Consider the following 27839-nt stretch of genomic DNA (forward strand, 5'->3'; position numbering starts at 1 on the left):
ATATATAAAATTGTGTTAATAGCTACCTATATCATAGGTTTATTAGGAAGCTTAGATGAGTTCAAGTTAGAACACTTTGAACAGTAATTGGCACATGGTAAAAGCTCCTACAATGATTATAATGATGGTGATGATGCTTTGAGATACAATTTTTTAGTTGATTTGTAGCAACCTTTGTTTTGTTTTTTCAAGATCAAATTCTATTCTATTTAGATGTATGCGAAACTACAATAATCACTAGTTTGTGATATAAGAATATGTTTAACTACCTTATAAATATAGAGCAGCTCTACTGTTACTCCCCCTCCCTCTCAATTTAGGGGATCCCTGTTTGGTATTAGGGTTGACATATTCTTTTCTGTCAGAAGCCATTCTCTATTGTCTAGGCTTTGACATGGTAGGAATTTCCTGGAATCTTTTTCCCTAATCTAGCTTTTTTCCTAATCTAGAAGGCTTTTAAGTTTTTAAGGTCGGTTAGTTATTATAGAGTCTCTGTTTTGGCGTTGTGATGATCAGAGTCCAAAGCAGAAATGGAATTCTATTCTCTTTGTGTTTTGGGGTAGGAGGGAATAGAAGAATGCCTATAAAGGACATGCTATTTTTGGAAACTAATGGTAACAGAAAAAGCTGTACTTTCTAAGAAGTTCTGCCTATAGTGGGCAGCTGCTTCCCAGTACGTAAGAACAATATTGCCTCTCAGCTCAAGTCCAAGTGTATTGTCAAAGCAGTTCTGGTATTCAGAAGACCTCATAGGAGCTGCACTACCCATAGAAGGGTCCTGTCTCATTCTCTTTTCACATCTTTTTGAACTTAAACAGCCGCTTAAACTCTAGAATGACACTGTGACAGGAGGCTGACTCAAATTCAGCAGGAATAAGCTTTGAAAACAGACCTTTTCTGTCAGTGTTTGATTCAGAAACAGCACAGTGTAGTCTGAAAATGTCCCGTAAGTATGAAAGAGGATACAAATTTTAAAAGCAGCTAAAGGAATATCACCTCCATGAAACAGGGGCATTGACTGACAAATGTCCTTTCCTGATAGAGACTGAAGTTAAAATAACCTAGAAAAAAGGTTAGACTTAAAGGCAGGGGAACTTGGATTCACTTGAGCCTTGAATCCAAGCTAAGAAACAAGTCTTACATAGTTATTTTCCCAAGCCGGACCGTAATTGATGGTATTATTGCCGTAGTTTTTATTGTGATTGTTTTTTATTCTTTTAGAGATGGGAGTCAGGTGAGCACTTGAAACAATGTTCAGAAACTACAGTATGCATCTGAATAGCACACAAAACCAGCCCCCCCCCCACCCCCCCCCCCGTGAACTGTGCTAGTCTTTTGTTAAGTACAAAAATGGAGAGAGAACGACTTCTACAAATGTTTGTAGTGATTTGGCAGTGCTGCAACACTTAAGATTGTGGCCAGTGCACATATCTCGTTGAAGATTCATCTTTCAGATGTTGCTCAACTCTCCTGGGGCAGACTGTGCCCTGGTCATGTGTGATAAGACTAGGTGTCTATTTATGGCCAATTTGAAATAATAGGGAAAAAACCCTGGTCCTTCACATTGACCTGGATGGTCTGAGAAACGTTCATGTTCTCAAGGACTTCTATAATACAGCATGGCATGGCTACATTGCTTGCTCTTTTGCATTCTTGTATTAAGGCATTTAAGGCTTAAAACACCTTAGTTAGGAAGGGGTCATAGTAGATATTCTATTGTGAAGTTTGTATAATCCCTCATTCGGGAATAGAGACCTTTTTCCTCCCCAGCTTCTGGGAAAGTTGATGGTTGATGGCTGGAAAAGCTGAGTATTCCCTCCTGATGTTTGCTTTGGGCAGAAAAGAGCTGCGTCTCCTAAAAATACCAAACCCCCTTCCCGGGGCAGTCTACATACAATGACTTTTTCTGTGGGGGTGGAATAGGCTGTCCCTGTTGCCTCAATTTGTGGTAATGTTTTTGGGACTGTCCTACTGCCAGACCTCCCAGGAGATCAGCTGAGGCCTCTGTTAGGACTTCGTCACCGCCTACCCTTTTCCTCAGCTCAGTCTGGACATTCTCACGCTGTTGATCTCAACAGCGCTTTCCAAAAGAACTTCCTGCATGCAAATTTCGACCTCCGGACTGCTCTCTGGTGGAACCAAGCTTTGACAAGTGTCACGATGATTTGTTGAGATATATTTTCATTTATCAGGATAGGCTTAATAGAGAATAAGGCCATGAGATAATGGGAAGCTGAGTCTGGAGAGTGATTCTGGGGGCTGTGGGGCTGTCTGGTAGTGGGGCTATCTGAGAGCCGAGGTTGCCTGGGGCAAGAGTTGAGAGGAGCAGTGCCCTTGCTTGGTACAGGAAGGGATGCTGTGTACTATATGTTATATACTAAATATAATATATGTTTTTTATATATATATACTGTATACATTTTCTTTTTCATCACCAGGGATAACCTTTCCTCTCTATGTATTCACAAATTCAACTACAACTCCATTTTCCCACCACAGAATTCTGCCCGGGATTGCAGAGCTGGTAGGGGCTCAATACTGAACTAGATATGAAATGCTCATAAAGCCCTAAACTTGATTTTAATCATAGTACATAACCTAAGGAACTGGAATCAGGCACACTAAACTACTTTTTATTCAAAAGAGCTCAAAAAAAATCCTTTCATATTTAAAAAATCTCTCACTATAATTAATTGAGTCTTACCACATAGCCTTAGCCACACCTGAGATTTCTGAAATTCATGATGCCCCTACTGTGCTACCAGTTGTAAATAACAAAGTCCGGAGGACTCGTTATGATTTATATTATATGTAAATTGTGATTTACCTCATGATTTCTTTCTGTGCTATTGTAAGTGTGCTCTTTAGAGCAGCAGCCATCAGCATCACCTGAGATCCTGTTAATTCAGAATCTGAGGCCCTTCCCAGACCTACTGAATTGGAACCTGCACTTTAAAAAAGATCCCTGGGTAATTCTTATGCATACTGGTGTTTGAGAAACATTGCTCTATGTGACTGAAATCTCCTGGAGTTCTTACGATTTCTGCTTGCATGGCTGTACACAGCAGCCTTGATGTTAGAGGCAGGTTCTGTGATGCTCTCTTAGTCATTTTCTCCAACCAAGTATCACAGTGTTTACTTCATAGAAGAAAGTTGGAGATGGAGTGAACAGAGGCCAGAATGATAAAAACAAAACAAAACAAAATTGCTCTGTCTTTCATGATCTGGAAACTTTAATAAGTGAAGACAAAATACCATATGATACACACACCTAAAGGAAAATAGCGGTTTATTAGGGTATGGCCCAAACTCTGTAACATGATTTACAAGAATAAACTTGCATAAATGTATTTCTTTATTCAATCTTTTGCTACCTCCCACCTCTACCAAACACACACAAACACACACATCTCAATGCTAGGCCAATCTATTTTCAGTTTCATCCTGAGCATTATGTGAATCATCTTTTTCTGAAACATTCTTGTCTTCACATTCTTTTCCCCTAGAAAATTTATATTTCAGATTTTATATTAGATTTTTTTTTTTTTTTTTCAGAAAACATCCTGTAGCTCCAGTTGAATCCTATATTTCCTCCAAATTCTTGCACCATAGAGCGAGTGTCTGATCCATTAGGCTGTAAACCTTGGTTTAGCTCTGGACTCAGCCCAGTGCTTAAGCACGGACAGATTGAATAAACAGGGGATTACATAAAGATGGAGTTACAAGGAGGTAGGGATCATGGCTGGTCTCTTCACCACAATAGGTGTTGTTAATATTTGTGTTTGACTTTGTTGTTAATTTTCTAGTTTATTTTAAATAATTAAACTTTTCTAGTATGAGATTCAAATTAGTGGTCTGTAAAATAATTGCAGGGAGATTTTCTCAATTCTATTTCCTTCTCTTTAAGTCTTTGCAATTGGATTATATAACTCTGAATAAACCCAATCTTCTCTCTAGAGATGATTCCCCTATTCCACGAGAAAACACTGCTTGCCTGCCAGATGGGTATTACATATTTATCTTTCTGACTTGAGTCTTCAAATATGTTTTTCATTTCTGCTAACCTTAGTCAATAATCAACTTGTTTGCTAAGCTGAAACTTTAAAGCTGGTTGGCAGCTCTGTGTAATTCTCATACTTTTTTTTCCACCTCTGTAGTTTTATTTTTCTCATATTCCTCTGATTGTTTCTAAAGAGTTGGTAATAAGCTATCAGGCACCTGTGTGTCTATTGAAAGAGAATAATTTCAAATTTGCCTGTGCCAAAGGTGCACATTTTCCACATGTTGTACAACTAAACATCTTCTGTATTGTAGAAATAAAGTCTTGAAACCCACTATCACTATACTATTCCTTTTTTTTTTTTTAAGATTTTATTTATTTGACAGAGAGAGAGATCACAAGTAGGCAGAGAGGCAGGCAGAGAGAGAGAGAGAGAGGAGGAAGCAGGATCCCCGCTGAACAGAGAGCCTGATGCAGGGCTCGATCCCAGGACCCTGGGATCATGACCTGAGCCAAAGGCCGCGGCTTAATCCACTGAGCCACCCATGCGCCCCTGCTATACTATTCCTTAAGAAAAACAAGAATCACACCTATTTCTTTAACAGAATTATTGATATTAAGATAGAAGTTGAATAGCAATTTTGATTATTACATTTAAGGAAACAAATTTTTCACTTGCTAATTATATGGTGAGTGATCATTCCGACTGCTTGAATCTTTCCAATGAGCTGATTTTTTTCATATTTGTGTGTGTGTGTGTGTGTGTGTGTGTGTGTATGCTTTAAATTTTTCCTCCCTTCCCAACTTACACTGCTTTCTCAAATTATGGTTTGAATAAGATTTGTGGTTGTTATTGTCAAGGCAGTCACCACTAGTATGCTCTAAGTTTTTCAAAAGAATAAGAAATTATTGCCAATCCAACCCAAATTTCTAAAATACATAAAACTTAAATATAAGACAACATAATATAAAAAGTACAAAGGTGATCAAACTTGGATAATATTATGTTAATGTTTTGTAATTATGTAGAAAGAAGGAAGATATAATAATTATAGACTTCATTAAGACAGGTATACTTGCTAAAATTTTGAGGGTAACCACTAAAACTTCAAATATCTTTTAGTATATAAACAAGAAGTGGGGAAAAGAAAATAAATTCATTTAATCCAATAAAAGGAATGAAATATAGAAGGAAATAAGAATTTTAAAAGCAAATTAAAATTAAAGGTAAGTGAAGACATATAAATAAATGTATATAATATAAGTTGATTATTTTTACCCTATAAAGAGACATTCTACATTTAGAAAAAACAAACTGATACACCTAAATCTAATGACCCAGTAAAAGTAAAACTTTAAACATAGAAAATTAATAGGTACCCATAAAATCCTATGCCACCACCCCTGTTCTCTCCCCCCATAAAGAAACTGGTATTAATCCTGTTATAGTCAGGTAAACTAGCACTTAAAAGCTTCTTGGTGAAATGACTGATTTTAGGACGGAGGTAGGAAACCTACAAGAAGAGCCTAGAGCATCTTGTAGTACCAGGAATTAAAGAAACGCTAAAACAAGCAAAGAAAACAAAAACTTGACGGAGTATCAAAGTCAATTAAGCAGTATTGGATTATTATCCAAAGTGTAAAATATCTGTGAATGCATACTGATAGAAAAAAACGACTAACTAAATGGGAGAGAAAAGACAAATATCCGATGCAGAAAATTCCCAATAATTTATGTGGATACTGAATCTTGAAGGAGGGGGAGGAACATAGCTCCCTACTTCATAAGTGTAGGTTACGAATATTGACTTCCTTGCAAAGAGTGCAGTATGGAAAAGGCAGCAGAGTAATTTCACAGTGGAAAATTTTGACAAACATTGCCTCAGCCAAATGATTAAGGTCAATATCAACAGTCAAGTTTTGTTGATAGTATGTACCTTTGATATAATGTGATGAGAATGATTCTATGCTACTATGATCGTCCTCCCACAAATCTGAAACTCCAGGCATATTAAGAGAAACCGATGAGACAAATTTCAGTTAGGGAACATCCTATTATGTACCTCATCAAAAGTCCTCAAAATTATGGAAAAATCTGAGAAATAGTCACACCCAGGGAAGCCATTATATCTCCAATAATTGCTTATAACTTTTATCTTTTTATCTTTTTTAAAAAAGTAGCACGCACTTACCTAACATGGGCATCTACTCTGGTTAACTTATTCTCTGTATTAGGATTTTTTCATAGAAAGAGAACCAATAGAATTGGTAGAATGAATGGAAAGAGATTTCACATAAAGAATTGGCTGATATGGTTAACAAGATTGAGACCCAGGAGTTAATGGTCTTCTCGTAAAACAACATGTGATTCTATATGCCTAATATCTATATATACCTAAGATCATGTGACTCTATACACCTAATATCAATGTTCTCTTACAAAACAAGAGAAATGGGGCACATGGGAGACTCAGTTTGTGGGGCATCTGATCTCAAGGTCTTGGGATTGAGCCCCACATCAGGCTCCCTGCTCAGCGTGGAGTCTTTCTCTCTTTTTTTCCTCTTTGCTCATTTGTTCTGTTTCCTAAATTACACATATGAATGAAATCAGATGGTATTTGTCTTTCTCTGAGTGTATTTAACTTAATACTCTCTAGCTTATCCATGTTGTTGCAATTGGCAAGATTTTGTTTTTATGGCTGATTAATGCTCCATTATATATGTAAATGTACCACCTCTTCTTAATATCCTTTACACACACACACACACACACCTCATCTCTTCTTTATCCATGCATCTATCAGGGGATACATGGGCTACTTCTATTATTATCTATTACCAAAAAATGCTGCAATAAATATAAGGGTGAATATATCTTCTTAAATTAGTGTTTTCATATTTTTTCAGGTAAATACTCAGTAGTGGAATTACTGTGGTAATTCTATTTTTTTTTTTTTTTTTTTTTTGAGGAACCTCCATACTGTTTTCCACAGTGGCTGTACCAGTGTGCATTCTCACCAATAGAGCATGAGGATTCGTTTTTGTCTACCTCCTCATCAACACATGCTTTTTCTTGTGTTTTTTATTTTAGCTGCTGAGAGATATGAGATGATAGCTCATTGTAGTTTTGATTTGCAATTCCTTGTTGATGGGTGATGTTGAGCAACTTTTCATGTGTCTGTTGGCCACCTGGATGGTCTTCTTTGGAGATGTGTCTGTTCATGTCTTCTGCCCATTATTTAATTGGATTATCTGTTTTTGGGGTGTTGAATTTTATAAGTTCTTTATATATCTTGGATATTAACTCTTGTTGGGTATGTCATTTGCATTTAAATATCTACTCTCATTCAGTAAGTTGTCTCCTAGTTTTGTTTATTTCCTTCACTGTGCAGAAACTTTTCTTTTTTTTTTTTTTTTTTTAATTTATTTATTTGACAGAGAGAGGTCACAAGTAGGCAGAGAGGCAGACAGAGAGGGGGGAGGAAGCAGGATCCCTGCTGAGCAGAGAGCCCGATGCGGGGCTCGATCCCAGGACCCTGAGATCATGACCTGAGTCGAAGGTAGAGGCTTCAACCCACTGAGCCACCCAGGCGCCCCTGTGCAGAAACTTTTAATTTTGATGTAGTCCCAGTAGTTTATGTTTGCTTTTATTTCCCTTGCCCTAGGAGACTTGTCTAGAAAAATACTGCTATAGCTGATGTCAGAGACATTGTTGTCTGGCTCTCCTCCAGGGTATTTATGGTTTCATGTCTCACATTTAGGTCTTTAATCCCCCACTTGAAAATGATATATTTGCTGTTGTTTTAGGATGGAATGTTCTATTAGATCATCTTGTCCAATACTTGTTCATTGTTGATTTTCATTTGGATGATTTATCCATTGATGTAAGTGGAGTGTTAAAGTCCCCTACTATTATTATATTAGCATCAATTACTTCATTTATGTTGTTATTAGCTGCTTTATTTAGTTGGGTGCTCTCATGCTGGGTGTATAAATATTTTCAATTTTTATGTATTCTTACTGGATTGTTGCCTTTATGATTATATAGTGTTTTTTTGTTATTGTTTATTGTTACAGTCTGTTTTAAAGTCTATTTCCTTAAATATAAGTATTGGTATCTTGGCTTTCTTTTCACTTCCATTTGTTTAATAAATGTTTTTTCTCCTTCTTTTTAGTTTCATTCAGCATTTGTCATTAGGACTGAAATTAGCCTCTTTTAGGAAGCATATAACTGGGTCTTTTGTTTCTTTGTTTGTTTTTTGGGAGGGGGTCTTGTTTTTTAAATCCATTTCATCATCTTACATCTTTTGATTGGAGCATTTAGTCCATTTAGATTCAAAGTAATTCCTGATAGGTTTGTATTTTTTGGCATTTTGTTATTTGTTTTATTGTTTTTATGGTTTTTCTTTCTTCCTTCTCTTACCCTCTTTTCTCATGGTTTGCTGGCTTCTTTAGTGATACACTTGGATTTCTTTTTCTTTATGTTTTTGCATATTTACTTTAAGTTTTTGATTTGTGGTTACCATTACATTTACTTATAACATATTATGCATATAGTCATCTATATTAAGTTGATCGCTGAAGTTTGAATCCATCCTTTACCCCTCTCTTGCCCCCCCCCACATTTTTTATATATGGTGTCATAATTTACATACTTTTATCTTGTGAATCCCTTGACTGATTTTTATGGATATACATAATTTTACTGCTTTTATGGCTCCTACTTTCCTTACTTCTTCGTATGGTCTTTCCACTCATAGAGTATCCTTGAACATTTCTTAGAGGGCTGGTTGAATAGAGATGAATTCCTTTAATGTTTGTCTGGGAAACTCTTTAGCTTTCCTTCAATTCTGAATGATAGCCTTTCTGGAAAGAATAGTCTTGCTTGCAGGTTTTTATTTTTTCAGAACATTTAATATATCATGCTACTCTTTCATGGCCTGCAAATTCGATGATGGAAAATCAGCTGGGAGCCTTACACAGTTTCCCTCATATGTAACTGTTTTCTTTTCTTTTGCTGCTCTTAAAATTCTCTCTTTATCACTACTTTTGCCATTTTAATGACTGTGTATCTTGGTGTAGACTTCCTTGGGTTGATTTTGTTGGAGTCTCTCTGTGCTTCCTGGATCTGGATTTCTGCTTCCTCCCTCAGATTCAGGATGTTTTCAGCTATTATTTCTTCAAATATATTTTCTGACCTCTTTTCCCTGCTTTTCTTCTGGGATCCCTATAATGTGAATATTATCACACTTGAAGGTGTTCCTGATTTCCCTTAGTCTATTCTGATTTATTATTATTTTTCTCTCTCTTGTTCAGATTGATTGCTTTGCATTATTCTATGCTGTAGGTGGTTGATCTATTCTTCTGCTTCCTCTAGTTATTATTTATTCTATCTAATATATTTTTAATTTCATTTACCAAGTTCTTCATTTCTAATTAGTTCTCTTTTGTTTTCTTTCTCTTTGTTGGGGGTCCCATTGAGTTCTTCTACTCTTTTTTCAAGTCCAGCGAGTCATCTTTATGACCGTTTCTTTAAATTCTTTATCAGTCACATTATTTATTTCCTTTTTTTTTTTTTTCCCTCTTGGTGTGATTTTTGTCCTATTCTTTTATTTGGGACACATTGCTCTGTCTCCTCATTTTGTTTAAGACTCTATGTTTGCTTCTGTGTTAGGAAAGCCAGCAGTGTCTCCTGCTCTTGAAAGTAGTGACCTTATGGAAATGAGGTCCTTAGAGTGCCCTGCAGTCCAATATCCTCTGTTCACCAGAACCTCATGCTCAGTGGAGTCTCCTCTGTGTGTTTTATGCAACTTACTCTTGTGGCTGAACTACTTTTGCCTTTAGTCCAGTCATCTGCAGTGGCTTTCTTTGCCTGTTGTGGGCATGGTTTTGACCCTGTGGGGTTAGGTCAGTCTCAAGCCACCTTGGGCTTTAGTTGATTCAGACAGGTGTTTGATGGAGATGTGGTAGCATGAAACTACAGACACTTTTTTTGTTTTGTTCTCTGAGAAGCTCTCATTGTGGGTGGGGTCTGCAGCCAGACCTGATGTCTGCCCGCAGCTCATTGCTGGGACTACAGTGGGACTGGTTAGTGTGGTTTTCTTCCCCTCTTCCTAGGGTAGGAGGTACTTTGGAATTGTGCTAGCTTCCGTTGGGGTTGCTTACCCATTGCCAGTTTTGTGGCACCCCATGAATGAGATCTGGCCAAGGATATATTGGAGGGGTCAGGTCTGCAAGAAAAATTGGGGTGTGTAGTACTAAACAGGTCTGTGCTGTTGCTGTGGGAGGGGACCTGCTGCTGCCTGGAAAGTCTCCTTTGGAGGCCCACAGGGTTGGAGGGGACAAATCCAGAGAAGTGCATGGAGGTAGGGTGCACTGTTAACAAGCTAGGCAGTGAGTTTTGGCACTGCACAGGTTCCCATAAGTATCAGCGTATCTAGGCTGGGTGAGGGAGGGCAATGCTAATTGCTAGCTCTTTTGTTCTTGAAGAAGACTCCCAAGATTTCTGCCCCTCCAAACCATACTCAGAGATTAGTAAACAACCCCCCCTCCCCTATACACCAAGTATTTTTCAAACTGTTGCTTCTATGCTGTATCTCAATGGGCCTGCTTGTTGTGCTGTCTCATTAAAGGCAGGCACTCTGCTTCCTGTTGCCCTCTCAGCTCTCCCAGAGCAAAGCCCACTGATATTTAAAGTTCTAAGTTTTAAGCCCCACAGATTATAAGAACTCTTTAAGTTGAACCTCTCTTATTTTCAAAGCCAAATATTATAGAGATTTATACCCCTGTGCAAGTCTCCCATGCCGGGGGTGCCTGGTGTGAGGGTCTCTTTCTTTCCCCTCTCTGCATAGATGTCTCTATGACATCCTTCTCTGCAGTGGACAGTCTTAGGGTTTTGTTTGTCTCCTGTCCACCTCTCTCTGCCCTTCCTATCCTCTTTCGTGTAGACTTTTCTTTACATCTAGCTGTGGGAAGTCTGCTCTTCCAGTGTTCAGGTCGTTTCTGGGTTGTTTACGTTGATATGGGTGTGTTACCTAGATGTATCTGTGGAGAGAGGTGAGCTTAGGATCCTTCTACTCTGCCATCTTCCCTGGAAGTTCTAGTGTATTCACTTTAATAGATATTCAAGAAAAAAAGTCTCATCCCACCCCACACACCCCGTGTAGAAATGTATAGATCACTGTGATGTTTTTGAGTTTGTAATCTTGACATACAACAGAGTATAAAAATACAGCAATTTGAGAACATGGACTCTGGAGACAGATTCAAACCCTGATACCACCATTATTTGCTGTCTATCACTCCAGTCAAGTTAGCCGATTTCTCTCAGGCTTAATTTTCACATTGATAGAAGGAGAATAGAAATTTCTCAAAAGTTATTATAAGCTTAAAATGAAACAATATGAAATCTTTACCATAATATATGTTCTATGTATTTTAACTGTTACCACATTTGGACTCATTTATTCAATTATAGTCAAAGATACTGTATCATTATTCTTCTGGTCATTTCAACTTATGTAGATTTATGTTCATACCATTAAAATCTTAATGCTTTATGCATTTGGGGTCCCTAAAATACTGTACTATATAATTTACAGAAAAATGTAAGTGGTTGAGAGTCTAGAAGGAATGGTGTTGTGCTATGATAATTTCATCCATAGAATATTTTCTTTCAGTGAATCTTCACTAAGAATCTCTAAGACCCTGCCAAAAAGCAAAATAAAATGAAACAGAACACAAATAGTCTTTTGAGATTCTCACAGCACTTCCCTAAAGAGGTGATGGTTTTCCCCAGAAAGATTCATATGTGTAGTATTTATTTTCTTTAAAAATTGTATATTATGACAGGTACCTTTATAATTTAGCTAAAGTAAGACATTATTCAATATTGCTGTATGAGTTATTTGAGTACTAATAAAATAAATAAACACTTCTTTTACCCATGAAAACCTTAGTTTCTATTGGATTTTCTCAATATAGTTGACCCTTGAACGACACTGGTATGAACAGTGTAGGTAGGTTATATGCTGATTTTTTACAGTATTGTACTTAATGTATTTTTTCTTCCCTATAATTTTCTGAACATTTTCTTTTCTCCTACTTACTTTAAGAATACAGTATATAATACATGTAACATACGAAATATGTGTTAAGTGACTCTTTATGTTATTGGTAAGGCTTTTGGTCAACAATAGGCTATTAGTAGTTGAGTGGTGACTCAAAAGTCATTTACAGATTTTCATCTGCATGGCAGTCAGCACCCATAACCTTTGTGTTGTTTAAGGGTCAATGGTATTTATTTCATTTGATGCCAAATCTTCAGTCCCATCAGCTATAAAAAATGAATATGTTATCTTGTCAAAGTTATATAGATTGAAAATGAAAGACTCAAACCCTAATCTCTGTTTATCTACAAAAACCTAGTTATCCTACTGAACAGAATAGGTGATTGCTCCTGATAAACCAATGGAAAGCCAGTATATCAAGTAGTGAAGCATTGTATACCTTCTGTAATTATTTCCATAATATTTTTTATTAAACAAATCACCTAATATAATATTACTGACAGAAGATAAAAATGGCATAATAGGGGGCATCTTGGTGCCTCAGTCAGTTAAGTGTCTGCCTTCAGCTCAGGTCATGATCCCATGATCTCAATCCCATGATCCCAAGTCATGGGATTGAGTCCCACATGAGGCTCTCTGCTTATCACGGAGCCTGCTTCTCCCCTGTGCTTTTCCCCTGTGCTTGTGCTCTCTCTCTCTCTATCTCTCTCTCTCTCTTTCAAATAAATCCATTTCTTTTGAAGATTTTATTTATTTAGTTGACACAGAGAGAGATCACAAGTAGGCAAAGAGGCAGGCTCCCTGCCGAGCAGAGAGGCCTGATGCAGGGCTCAATCCCAGGACCCTAAGATCATGACCTGAGCTGAAGGCAGAGGTCCAACCCACTGAGCCACCCAGGTGCCCCTCTCTTTCAAATAAATAAAATCTTTGAAAAAAAAAAAAGAAAAAAGAAAAAAATGGCATAATGGGGATAGTAAAGTTTAAAGGTCAGAAAGTGGATTTGAAATTAGATTTTCCTTTGCATCAACTGTGTAAACACTTGCTAAATGCCTTCAATGTGCAAGGGCTGTGCCAGGCACTCAGATCATAAAGATGAAGAATGGGAACATGTCCTCCGCCCTCAGGCAGCTCATGGTTTGCTAAGGGAAGCAGACATATAATCAGATCATTTTAATACAACCAGGTAATTGCTATGAGAGTTGCATGGCCTGCGAGCTAGGCGAGCCCAGCAGGAAAGATATTTGCCCCATGTAGGAGCTTGAAGAAAGTTTCTGGAAGGAAATGATGTGGGAATTAAGCTCAAGTCTGAATAAACATAGGCCAGGGTGAAGAAAGATAGGAAGAGTGTTTCTGCATTAACCAATTTATATAAGCATAAAACCGACAATGCATTTAGGGAAAAAATGTATACTGCCAGAATATAAAGGATAAAGCAGTGGGCATGGGGAGATGGAACTAGAAAAGTAGTCAGGGCTAGGCAATTAAAGATCTTTTGTGCCAAACTTTTGTATCCAGTTGTGACAATGATGTCCTAGTGGGGAAAGGATGAGAGCCATGGAATAATAACAGCAGAAGGATATCAAAGTTATACCTCTAGCCACAGTGCAAAGAGCGTATTTAAAGGTTTCAAGTCTAGAAGAAGGGAGGACAGCTGGTGGTCTTAGCAGCAGTGAGGGGGGCATTATTGATCAGTAGTACATAGTGAGATGAATGAATGAGTGAATACATAAGCATAAATGGGGAGGAGATATAGAGATACAGAGGAATTTCAAAAAATGCAATTAGATGCTCCTTCAAAGAAAAGGAAATGAATTTTCTTCTCTTTGACTGTGAGCTAGACTTGGTGACTAACTTCCAAAGAAGGAAGCATGGCAAGAGAAAAATGACAAGTGCGTTGTGGGTAAACCTGGCAGATATCACCTTTGCCAAGTTCTCAAGGTAACATCACCACAGAAAAGTCACCTTAGCATCAGATGCTCTCTGCTATGTTGAGAAAGGCCCTTCACTTCTTGGTATTCTTCTCCCAAACCAATTACTCTATTCTAATCGTGAGAATATAAAAGATATAGTCAAACAAAAGACCCTTTACAAAATATCTAACCAGTCCTCTTTAGAACTGTCAAGGTTATAAAAACCAGGAAAGACTGAGAAACCATAACAGCCTGGAGGATTCTGTAATAAGATAATGACAAAATGCAATTTGAATCTTGGGCTCCTGGAAGAGAGAAGGGATATCAGTGTAAAAAGTAAAATCCAAATAAGTCTCTACTTTAGAGAATAGTATTGTAATAATTCTGGTTTCTTAGTTTTATATATTATGGGCTGTTTGATGAAGATTTTTTTTAACTTCATTTCTTTGTAACTGAATCAAATTCTCTTTTGAAATACTCTTTCTGTAGTCAGTAGGCTATGTCATCCATGGATGCCTTGGTAAAAGCACGGTTCTAATCATGACCTCCTCTGGCATACATTATTTCTATGACTTTGTTTATAGAATACAGAAGGAAAATTTTAGAGGAAGTTTTAAGTTTTAGAGAAAATTAGTAATAGTCTATTTCACTATATAAAAATTATAGTTTTATAATTAATGTGTATGACTACATAGCACATTGCCTTGAGGAAGTTCAAAGCATTTTGCCAATGTGGTTGGCAAAAGCCTACTACCAAACAAAATAGTAATCATAGAAATGAAGCTTTGGGTTTCATATAGATATTAATATGTCTTACATCTATCAAGAGTGGTAACATTACAAAGCAATTTCTAACCAAGGAGGATGAAGTGATTCAATTATTTATTTATTTTGTGTGTATCTATTCCCTCAACAAAAATATTTTGAGTGTTGGCTATGTTTCAAGCACCATGTTAAATTTTCATGACCACAATCATAATATACTCAATGGTCTGTTCTACCTTGATCAAACACAAAATTCTCCTTGGATTGTAGATGAACTTACAAACAACAGAGGCTAGTGTGGTCACACTCTTGTGTCTCAGTTTCAAAAATCTGCTTAGAAAGTTCACTCCAAAGAAGCACTTGGTTTTGTTTGCTGCTCAGTGGTTCTTCGGAGTAAATCCAAAGCCTATGCAAGACATACATGAATAATAATTTAGAATTAATTTATTTTACATGACCATCATTTTCTAAAACACAGCTTCTCCCATATTCCGAACGGTACATAATAAATAATTTAGAGTTAAATAGAGCACTGACTCTGCATAAAATGAAGATAAAGTTTGTTCTCTTGAGTAGAGTTGCTAAGAGGTATCATCTGCTATTGATTGCTTCTGAAATATTAAGGAATGCTATTCCCAGAATACATGAATGGAATAAAGTTAGGCAAAGGATATAATCATTTTTCCTTACAAAAATAACTGTTTCCTAAGTTGTTGCATGCACTGAGGGAAAAACCTAAACCTTTCAATTTAAAGGCTTGATTTTTCAGTTTCTTATTCTTGGTCATGCCTATTTATACCCATTTGTGAAGAAACTTATTATTGAAACATTGCATGAATAGGAAAGGACATGAAATAATTATTTGTTAAAGGACCATTTTTCCTGTTCATTGATTCTGTTCACGGAGAGAATAGAATCAAAGAACCAAACCTGATCATAGAATGCTGGTACTCTAAAGGACTCAAACATCACCTATACCAGTTCTCTGATAGCAGATTGAGGATACTAAGATAAAATTATAGTTAATTACTGGCTAAGGACAACCGAGTAAATATCGATGAAGTCAGAAGTGGACTACGTTATATCTCAGAATTCATTTTAGTAAAAAAAAATCTGAAAAATTTGTTTGTCCTATTTAGAAACGGTAGCCTATGACACCATCAGGAGTACTAAAAACCTAAAACATCCTAATTAATTATATTTTAGGGGATAGTTAAAAAAACAAATTAAATTTGAAATACATGTGGATATATATTTTTTCCAATAACATATGTAGTAATTAATTGATGACAAATGAATAAATAGGTTAACAGATGTACACATACATATATATGCATAGAAACATGGAGGACATGGGGAGATGGAGAGGAGAGGGAGTTGAGGGAAACTGGAAGGGGAGATGAACCATGAGAGACTATGGACTCTGAAAAACAACCAGAGGGTTTTGAAGGGGCGGGGGGGTGGGAGGTTGAGGAACCAGGTGGTGGGTAATAGGGAGGGCACGTACTGCATGGAGCACTGGGTGTGATGCCAAAACAATGAACACTGTTATGCTGTAAATAAACAAATAAACAAAACAACAACAACAACAACAAAAACAAACACACAAAAAATTCTTATACTATGGCTATTATCTTTTTTTAGGAATTAAATTCCTTCAAAATGAAATGAGTATTCTTCTATATTTAAAATACCTATAGCATTTAAGTTGGCACTTAGAAAATACCATCTAAAAATATCAATTGTGAAACAAATTAAATTAAAAACAAAATTTCACTTTAGTATTTTTCCTATAAGCCTTTAGTTTAAAAGAATAAAACTGACATACCTCTGTCGGAACTCTTGTTTTTGTAGCTATCTTCTCTTGTGACTTAAGTGCATCAAATAGGTTTAACATGTGAAAGAGGGATGAAAGTCCAGAATAATACACTGAATAGATTACAAACGAATAATTTCACATAAACATACAGGGAGAACAAATATTTTTTTGCCCTTTTTTTTTTTTTTAAAGTAATCTCTATGTCCAACTTGGGGCTTCAGTTCATAACCCTGAGATCAAGAGTGGCATGATCTACCAATTGAGCCAGCCAGGTGCCCCAAGAACAAATATTTTAACATTGAATACTATTCACATTTTTACAGTAAAGAGGAAAATATTTGTATCTCCAGTATTATGAAAGTTGATAGTAAGCCCTCTTTAGAGATTTTATTTTCATTTTTCAAGTAGGAAATCTCCAGAGAAAAATCAATAATCTAGCACTTTATTTTTTAAACGTTTATCTAAATTCCAGTTAGTTAACATACAGTGTAATATTAGTTTCAGGTGTACAATATAGTGATTCATTACTTTATCCATATAACACCCAGTGCTCCTCACTACAAGAGCACTCATCTCACCCATCCTCTCCACCCACCTCCCCTTTAGTAACTATCAGTCTGTTCTCTACAGGTAAGAGTCTGTTTCTTTGTTTGTCTCTCTCTCTCTCTCTTTTCCCCCTTGTTCATTTGTTTGTTTCTTAAATTCCACATGAGTGCAATACTACGGTATTTGTCTTTCTCTGACTTACTTTATTTAGCATAATACACTGTTGCTCCATCCACATTACTACAAATGGCAATATTCCATTTTAATGGCTGAGTAATATTCCATTGTATGTATTCCACATCTTTTCTATCCATTCATCAGTTGATAAACACTATGGCCATTTCCATAATTTGGTTATTCATTTCTGGCTGTTTCTATAATGCTGCAATAAACAACTGAGTGCATGTATCCCTTTGAATTAGTATTTTTGTCATCTTTGGGTAGATACCTAGTAGTGCAATTGCTGGGTTGTAGTGTAGTTTTATTCTTAACTGTTTGAGGAAACTTCATACTTTTTCTAGAATGGCTGCACCTAGTTTGCATTCCTACCCACAGTGCAAGAGGATTCCCCTTTCTCCACATCCTCACCAGAACCTGTTGTCTCTTGTGTTTTTGACTTTGGCCAGTCTGACAGGTGTGAGGTTATTATTTTGATTTGTATTTCCCTGATGATCTGTGATGTCCAGCATTGTTTTATGTGTATATTGGCCATCTGGATGTCTTTCTTGGAAAAAATGTCTAGGTCTTTTGCCCATTTTTTAACTGGATTATTTGTTTTTTGGGTGTTGAGTTGTAGAAGTTTTTATACATTTTGGATACTAACCCTTTATCAGATATGTTATTTGAAAATATCTTCTCCCATTCCATAGGTTGTCTTTTAGCTTTATTGGTTGTCTCCTTCACTGTACAGAAGATTCTTATTTTGATGAAGTCTCAATAGTTTGATTATGCTTTTGTTTTCCTTGCCTCAGGAGACCTATCTAGGAAGAAGTTGCTATGGCTGATGTCAAAGAGGTTACTGCCTGTTCTCTCTTCTAGGATTTTTACATGTCTCACATTTAGGTCTTGAATCCATATTAAATTTATTTTTGTATGGTTTAAAAGAGTGGCCCATCTTTGCTCAGCAGGGAGCCTGCTTCCCTTCCTCTCTCTCTGCCTGCCTCTCTGCCTACGTGTGATGTCTGTCTGTCAAATAAATAAAAAAAAAAAAAAAACTTAAAAAAAAAAGAGTGGCCCAATTTCATTTTTTTGAACATTGCTGTCCAGTTTTCCCAACACTATATGTTGAGGAGACTTTTTCCCATTGGATAGTCCTTCCTGCTTTGTTAAAGATTAATTGGCTATTTAGTTGTGAGTTCATTTCTGGGTTTTCTATTATGTGCCATTGATTTATGTGTCTCTCAAACATTTAAAGAAGTATTAATACTTATTCTTCTCAAACTATTCCAAAAAAACAGAAAAGGAAGAAAACTTCCAAATTCATTCTATAAGGCCAACATTACCCTGATACCAAAACTACTAAAAAAGAAAACTGCAATCCCGTATCTTTAATGAACATGGGTGCAAAAATTCTCAATAAAATACTAGCAAACCAAATCCAACAATACATTAAAAAAATCACTCACCACAATCAAGTGAGATTTATTCCTGTATTGCAAGGGTGGTTTAATATCTGTAAATCAATCAATGCGATACACCACATAAAAGAAAGGATAAGAGCATTATGATCTTTCAATAGACACAGAAAAAGCATTTGACATCACAATGCCCATTCATGATAAAAACCCTCAACAAGGTAGGTTTAGTGGGAACATACCTCAACATCACAAAGGCCATCTATGAAAAACCCACAGCTATAACATCCTCCTCTATGGGGAAAAACTGAGAGCTTTTCCTCTATGGTCAGGAACAAGACAGAGATATCCACTCTCACCACTGTTATTTAACATGGTACTGAAGTCCTAGCCACAGCAATCAGACAACATAAAGAAATAAAAAGAATCCAAATCAGCAAGGAAGAAGTAAAACTTTCACTATTTGCAGGTGATATGATGCACTGTATAGAAAACCTGAAAGAGTCCATCAAAAAATTGCTAGAACTGATAAAGGAATTCAGTGAAGTCACAGAATGCAAAATCAATGTACAGGAATCTGTTGTATTTCTATACAACAATAATGAAGTGGCAGAAAGAGAAGTCAAAAACCAATCCCATTGGTAATTGTACTAAAAACAGTAAGACATCTATGAATCAACCTAACCCAAGAGGTGAAAGACCTGTACACTGCAAACTGTAAAGCCTGCTGGAAAAAAGTGAAGATAACATAAACAAATGGAGAAACGTTCAATGCTCATGGATTGGAAGAACAAATATTGTTAAAATGTCGATACTATCCAAAGCAATCTATATATTCAAAGCAATCCCTATCAAAATACCAACAGCATTTTTCACAGAGCCAGGAAAAGCAATCGTACAATTTGTATGGAAACACAAAAGACCCTGAAATAGCCAAAGCAACCTGGAAAAAGAAATGCAAAGCTGGAGACATCACAGTTTCAGATTTCAAGTTATACTACAAAACTGTAGTGTTCAAAACATTATGGCACTGGCACAAACACAGACACATAATCTAGTACTTTAAAAGAATTTCTGTAGCTCACATCTTGGAGCAGTAATTTCTACTGTTCTTCTTTTGGCATATGTGATAGTCGAAATTCCCTTAGACTCAGGGTATAGTGTACCATCTTCCCAGCCTCTCTTTCTTCTGCCAGAAAACTCATTTGCTCTTTCTTAAAATCTTTCTGATGAAGGTCAATTTTACAAGATAAGAAAATTCATTTTTCAGATGAAAACATTCTAGAATATCTAGAAGAAGCTATAAAAGCTAAAACATTAGTGATTCCACTTCAACTGAGTAGAGTGCCCAGGGGCTTGAACTCTGGTTTAGCGGCCACTGACCTTTTGTTGTATTCTGTTTATAAGCTCTCTGGGGCCTGGAAATGAAGGGAGCATTTGATAAACTCAAGTAAGCAAAGTTATTCACACAAAAAAGGGGGAGGGGTGGGGGAGGAAATCACTGGGGAATCAAAGCATTGCTTTTAATACATCTAATACACAGCTTCCATATAAAATATCATTGTATCATCTTTCTACTCAGGAAATACAGGAGAAAATCTTTAAGATAGAGCAACATATCAAAAACCACTACTAATTATCTTTCATAATATATTTGCACTCCTTCACAAATGTCATTGTGGTGGGACAAAATGCACAAACCCCTGATTTCACAGAGGCCTCTGGGCTCAGTGGGCACCCAGATATTGGTTTCCTATACTGTTCTCCAAAAAAGAAAGAAAGAAAGAAAGAAAGAAAGAAACAAAGAAAGAAAATACCAGAACTCCTAGGAATGGGTTGACTATAGGACTAGGGCAGGGAATTTGGAAATGAACCTGGAGCATTTTGTGTTAAAGAAAAACAAAACCAAACAAAACCCACACTGATGGGGATAATCAGAGGGGCAGAAAAGACAACAACAACAACAAAAATAGTCTTAATGGCTAGATGTAGAACAAATTGAGCAACTAAATAATGTTAATTATAACCCAACATACAGAATGAATGAGTCCATACTTAATGGGGAGAAGGGAGGAATTTCTTATGCAGAAGTACAAAAAATTTATGCAGATACTTTGACCTAAAGGAGGGGGAGCATAACTCTCTAGTTCTTAAATATAATTGTGCAGATCCTTTCCAAAGAGAATAGTATAGAAAGGGGGAAAAAGAACAAATTTCCAAGTGGAGAAACCTGGTAGTCACTACCTCAGCCAAGTGATCAAGGTCAACATCAACAGTCATAAATCATACTGATCAATTGTATTCTTGATAAGATGTAATGAAAATGTCATTTTGCCTTTCTGATCTTTCTCCTCAAAACCCAAAACTCCATCCTAATCATGAGAAAAATATCCTACAGTAGTTGACCAGTACACTTCAAAATTGTTAAGGTAATCAAAAATAAGGAAAATCTGAGAAAGTGTCACAGCCAAGAGAAGCCAAAGGAGACATGATATGTAAATATGGTATCCTGGGTGGAATCCTGGAATAGAAAAAGTACATTGGTAAAAATTAAGGAAATTTGCATAAAACTTGTACTTTAGTTGATAATAATGTATCAACCTTGGTTCATTAACTATAAGAAGTGCACCATACTAATATTAAGATGTTCATAATGGCAAAAACTAGGTGCAGAGGTATATGGATGAGGTTTGTACTATTTTTTCTCTCTCTCTTTTTGTCTGGAAATCTAGAAGTGTTTTAAGAAACTGTGAGTGGCGCCTGGGTAGCTCAGTTGGTTAAGCCTCTGACTCTTGGTTTTGACTTGGGTCTGATCTCATGGGTCATAGGATGAAGACCCAGGTTGGGCTCCATGCTCACCAAGGAGTCTCCTTGAAGATTTTCTCCATCTGCCCTTCCTCCCACTACACAGGCATGTGGGTACTCATGTTATCTCTCTCTCTCTCAAATAAGTCTTTAAAAAATAAATAAAAATTAAAAACTGTCTTTGATTAAGAAAAAAAAAAGCCTTCCTAAGGTAGTCTGCAGTAAAAAGATGTATATATGTGAGCCTATAGATAAGTAAAAGCTCAGAAAAAGTCACTTAGAAATTGCAAAAGTTGCTTGGAAGGAAAATGTTTATATCCTGAATTATATGTTTTGACAGGATTTTATGTATTTGTTTTATATTTACTCCTCATTTCCAGTATGTTTAGATGCAAATTTTGAGTGGAAATCTGGTACTGGATTAAATCAAAGTTTCAGGCCTTGGAACAGCACAAGCTTTTATAGATTATTTAATTCATCTGGTCCTGAGTTTTCTGAGTGAATAAAATAGTTCATTTATGAAACCATCCCCAACTCTAATATTTTATATTCTAAATTACTTGATAGATATTATTCATAGTTTGAAAAAATTACCTTTTGATATGAATCTGGTAACATAATTTAGACACATCATATATAAACATGCCCTTTAAGTCCTTTCCAAGCTCCCTTGTTGTTATATTTCTTTATAGGTTACAATATTCAAACATTAAAATAAACATTAGTATGAAATATGGTTCACAAAGTAGTGAAACTTAATGTGATGCTGTAGTAGAAAATAAAGTTTTGCTTAATGAAGAAATAAAAAAACCAAAATACACTTCATGGGGATGCCAGTGAAAATTAGAAGTGGCAGAATACAAAATCGGTTTGCATATATTTCCCTCAAGCTGTGGGTGCAAAAAGTACTGTTTGGCTAAAAATTTTTACTGCAATGAGACTCAGTGGCAAAGTATAAGAGACCACTCATTATACTCACATGGGATACATACCAAGATATTTGTGAATTCCCAAATCAATAATGCAATTTTAACATAATTTCCCCTTAACATTCAATAAAATATAAATGACCATCTTAAATATTTTTTGCCTTTGATAATTTCTTTTTTTTTTAATATTTTATTTATTTATTTGACAGAGAGAGAGATCACAAGTAGGCAGAGAGGCAGGCAGAGAGAGAGAGGAGAAAGCAGGCTCCCTGCTGAGCAGAGAGCCCGATGTGGGGCTCGATCCCAGGACCCTGAGATCATGACCTGAGCTGAAGGCAGAGGCTTTAACCCGCTGAGCCACCCAGGCGCCCCCCCTTTGATAATTTCTATTGCATACTAATAAATGCATTTATAAAACTACTAATATTTTGCAAAAATTCCATACTATGTGACAATCATTTTTTCCTTATTAACGTTAACTTAGAGCTTAACTGAATCTGTCAAATTAAAATAATGATAACAAATGAAGCTGTATTGTTTGGGCAATAAGGTGCACTTGATGTATGACAATGATGAGGACATATTTTGTTTAGTAGTATGAAGTCAGTTTACAACAATTGAGAAATTTCCTCTAGACATTTTTGTGGCTCTCAGCAAAAACCTCACCAAAATTCAAGTGTTGAAAAATAAAAGTGAGGGATGTAGTGATATTTGTAAATGATAGCCTCTTTCTTAAGCAGCAACATAAATTCAGTTCTTAGAGGATTATGTGTAGTCTCGAATCTTTCTGCCTACCCTTCTTTTCCCAATCTTCTGGTTACTGATTCTGCATTTGGACTTGACCCTCCTCCCTGCAGTGCTTGTACCAGTACCATACTCAATGGACTTCCTGAAGACCTTGTCCATAATCATGTTGAATCTCATCATGTATACACTACATACTACTACAGCTCAAATATTGCTTCTGATCAAGAACAAATTTTCTAAATTAACTATATTAAGTTTTAGTTTGTATGCCATAAAACACCTACATTTTAAATGTACATTTTAATGAGATCAGACAAATGCATATGCTTTTTTAACCACTACCACACTTAATGTCTAGACTACTTCCATCATTCCCCAAAGTCCCCACTTGTCCTTCTCAAACCCCCATCCTCTACCTTGGCCCTAAGCAAACACTGTTCTGCTTTCTATGATATATATTGCATTTGCATTTTCTAGAGTTGCGTATAAATGGAATCATACAGTATATAGTATTTTGCTTCTTGCTCTTTACATTTAGCATAATGGGTTTTTTGAGATTCACCCACATTGTGAAATGTGTCTGTAATTCATTAGTTTATGTTGCTGAGTGGGGTTCCATTGTGTAGATAACCTGCAATTTGTTTACCCATTCTCCAACTGGCAAATAATTAGATTGTTTCCAGTGGTTTTGGCTCTTATGAACAAAATTGCAATGACATTTTTGTGCATTTTGTAGATTTTTTTTTCTCGTGTGCCTTACATAGACGTGGTATTGCTAGGTTAAAGATTAAGTCATGTTTAATTTACAAGAAACTGCCAAAACTTTTTCCACAAAATGGTAGTAACCATTTTTACCCTTCCACATATAAGGCAAGGAAAGGTCTGGTTGTTAACAAATTTTCATCAATAATTGATTTTGTCAATATTTTTATTATTAGCCAGTATAGAAGATATAAGATAATATTTTGTCATGTTGTTTTTTGAATAATTCTCTAATGACTAATGATACTGAGCATCTTTTCATGTGCTTATTGGAATATGCCTTCATTTGCCCATTTTAAAAATTGGTTGTTAGCCTGCAAATGTAAGAGTTCTTCATATGTTTTGGATGGAGTTCCACTGACAGACATGTTTTGCAATTATTTTCTCCCAACCTATTTCTTGCATTCTCATTTTAGTTAATGATGTCTTTCAGAGAACAAAGTTTTAATTTTTATGATAATTTTATCTTTTTATGGCTTTTGCTCTGTATCTAAGAAATTTTTACCTACTCTACGGTTGCAAAGATCTCATGTTTCTTGTATAAAATATATTTTATGATTATAGCTTTCATGGTAGATGTATTTACTTTTATTGTTTCTGGTGAGAAATAGGAGTAGAGGGCGCCTGGGTGGCTCAGTGGGTTAAAGCCTCTGCCTTCGGCTCAGGTCGTGATCCCAGGGTCCTGGGATCGAGCCCCACATCGGGCTCTCTGCTCTGCAGGGAGCCTGCTTCCTCCTCTCTCTCTGCCTGCCTGTCTGCCTAGTTGTGATTTCTCTCTGTCAAATAAATAAAATATTAAAAAAAAAAAAGAAATAGGAGTAAAGTTTCACTTCTGTTTCACATGAATATCCAGTTGCTTTAGCACCTTTTGTTGAAAATAGTTTCTTTTCCTTATTGAATTATCCTGGTATCTTTGTCAAAAATTAACTTATTATATAGACATGGGGTATTTTTGAATTTTCTTTTCCTTTTCATTTATCCATATGTCTTTTTGTCAAAGCCACCCTATCTTGATTGCTATAGTTCTGTAGTAAGTTTTGAAATACAAATTCTTTTAAAAAATGGTTTGGCGGGGTGCCTGGGTGGCTCAGTGGGTTAAAGCCTCTGTCTTCAGCTCAGGTCATGATCCCAGGATCCTGGGATCGAGCCCTGCATGGGGCTCTCTGCTCAGCGTAGAGCCTGCTTCCTCCTCTCTCTGCCTGCTTGTGATCTCTGTCTGTCAAATAAATTAAAAAAAAAAAATGGTTTGGCTTTTTCTAGATTTTTTTTACATCCATAGATATTTTAGAATCAGTTTATCCATTTCTTCAGAATAATCTGGTTTGATTTGGATTGAGACTTTGTTATAATTAATTTGAAAGCAGAATAAGTAGGATAAGGTGCTCACAGCCACGGGATTTATTGACCTCATCATGTTCTCATCACATCCCTCTCATAAAATAAGACTGACAGTGAAATGGCTACTGCATATTCAATTATGGCAAAGCTGGACAACGACAAATCTTAATGCTTGTGTGGTGCTATATGAATTTTGACATATGACTTGTAAAAAACATATGAAGATGTTTGTCCCATGGCCAGAAGAAAGCATATGCCCTGGAAACTGTGGTAAAGTTGTGAATCCTAGTTTCCAAGGGAGCTATGCTTTCGCAGGAGACACAGCTATCACCAAATTGAATTGCAAATTGAGGCTTAAATATGAACACATTAAGTACTTTCTGGTCTGAACCAGTAATAAGGAAGGGCTACTTTACTGCCTGGGATGATGCATCCTAACCATCAATGGGAATTATGGTTTCTGCTCTAACCAGGGACAAGGAAGAGTATGTCTGGAATCAAGGGGTTCTTTCAAGCAGGTAGTATTGCTTCTATTTCCAGTGTAATTGTTAGTGGAGAACTATAACAATCTCATACAAGCAGGGGCACAGTCATCCCAGACACAATGAATGAAGATTTTGTTCATCCAATAAATGAGAACCATTATTGGTTTTATTCTTACTGAGGGAAAGGAACATAACAAGGGTAGTGGCAGAAGAAAGGCATTGTAAGGTGTTTATGGTAGCATTGGTTATTTACAAAAACAAGAACAGTAGTATTTGAACATATCTATCATTGATCATCCATCATCTCTTCCTCTCTCTTTCCTTTCTTCAGTAGTTTATGCAAGGTGTTATATTGGTATTTAAGTTACGTAAAATCATTGGATAATTATGACTGGTCAAGAAGTAAGTACCAGCTAAAAATGGATGGAATTATTTATGAAACTTCTTTTTCCCATTTTTTAATCCCCATTTGTATGATGAATGATAGCACCCTGTTATGATATGGTAATTTAGATATACACAGAAGTGTGGGTAGAGATGCTCAGAAGCTAAACTGGTAGAAAAAACTAGATATTTTCAGTTGATGCTCAGTACCATCTTTACCTTTCTAAGATTTTCTGTCAGCCATAGAGATTGCTAATAGTATGACATTTCTAAAATTCTCATGAAGAAATATTGAACCAGTGAAAGTCAGTGGCAAAATATTTGGAAGGGAAAAAAGAAACTATTATTTTCTGGTGGCAGCTGTGGACAGATTTTTGGGCAAAGGCAAGTGGCGAGACAGATTTCTTTCCAAGGCACCAATTTAGTGCTGCAAAAACCTGAGATCATTTATGGTGACATCCCTCTGTTCTCTATATTTACAGATTTCCTGAAGGCTAGAAGTGGCCTCAGTGACCTTTGTTTCTAAACCCTCCCAATTACCCTATAAATCTTACATAAATGTCCTTAGGTAAAGAAGTGACAGAAAGAACATGATTGGGCTTTTGAGGTGCTGATAATGTTCTATTTTTAAATCTGGGTCATGTGACATCGGTATGTTCCTTCTAAGAAAATTCATAGAGCTGTAAAATTATGTATATTTTACGGATGCACATTATACTTCAACTAAATATTTTTATGACAATTTTTGTTCAAATGATGTAAAATAGTTTCTATTGTTCTGGCTAATCCCTGACTGATACACGAATATAAATCAATAAATGGGAGCTATATTATTATTGCAAATCTCATTAGTCAGCCTTTCGATATCAATTTAACTATTTTTGCCACCTATTTTCTGTAAAACATGACAAGATTCACTTTGTTTTCTCCAGAGGTAAGTCTTCTGGAGGAGACTTGCGATTTCCTCCGTCTTTAGTGCTCTTAATGGAATTGTTCACTGCTTCCGACTTGTTTTTTCTTATTTTATTATTACTGGTCATTACATAGTTATCAAATTTTTACTCTCTCCAGCATGGGTTCATATTAATGTTGAGATATTTATCCTGATTTTTCTGGTAGAAGTAAAAATATAAAACACATCTCATATAACATGAAATAATTTATAATACCCTCATTGGAAATATGAGGGCTAAATAATATCAAAGAATGATATATAAAATGAATAGTCAGATACAAAAACAGCAGACTTTATGGTCCAGGATGAGTCAAGTTTCTGGGAGAGAAGACATTTCTTTTTTCAAAGACTTTCTGCAACTCTTCACAGAGTTGAACCATGACCGAAACTGTTTATTAAATAGCTAGCTTTAATGTCAGAGGTTCTTATTTTTCTTCATTTGTAGGGCTTATAAAAACAGTAGAGGGGCGCCTGGGTGGTTCAGTGGGTTAAAGCCTCTGCCTTCGGCTCAGGTCCTGATCCCAAGGTCCTGGGATCGAGCTCCGCATCGGGCTCTCTGCTCAGTGGAGAGCCTGCTTCCCTGCCTCTCTCTCTGGCTGCCTCTCTGCCTACCTGTGATCTCTGTCTGTCAAATAAACAAATAAAAATCTTAAAAAAAAAAAATCGTAGAGGCAGCCTGTCTCAATAATTATTTGGGCAGCCCTGACTATCCTATGAAGTAGTATAGTGAACCAGCTCCTGCTCACCAGTG

This window comes from Meles meles, chromosome 9 (assembly GCF_922984935.1).
Source record: "Meles meles chromosome 9, mMelMel3.1 paternal haplotype, whole genome shotgun sequence".
NCBI classification, from domain to species: Eukaryota; Metazoa; Chordata; class Mammalia; order Carnivora; family Mustelidae; genus Meles; species Meles meles.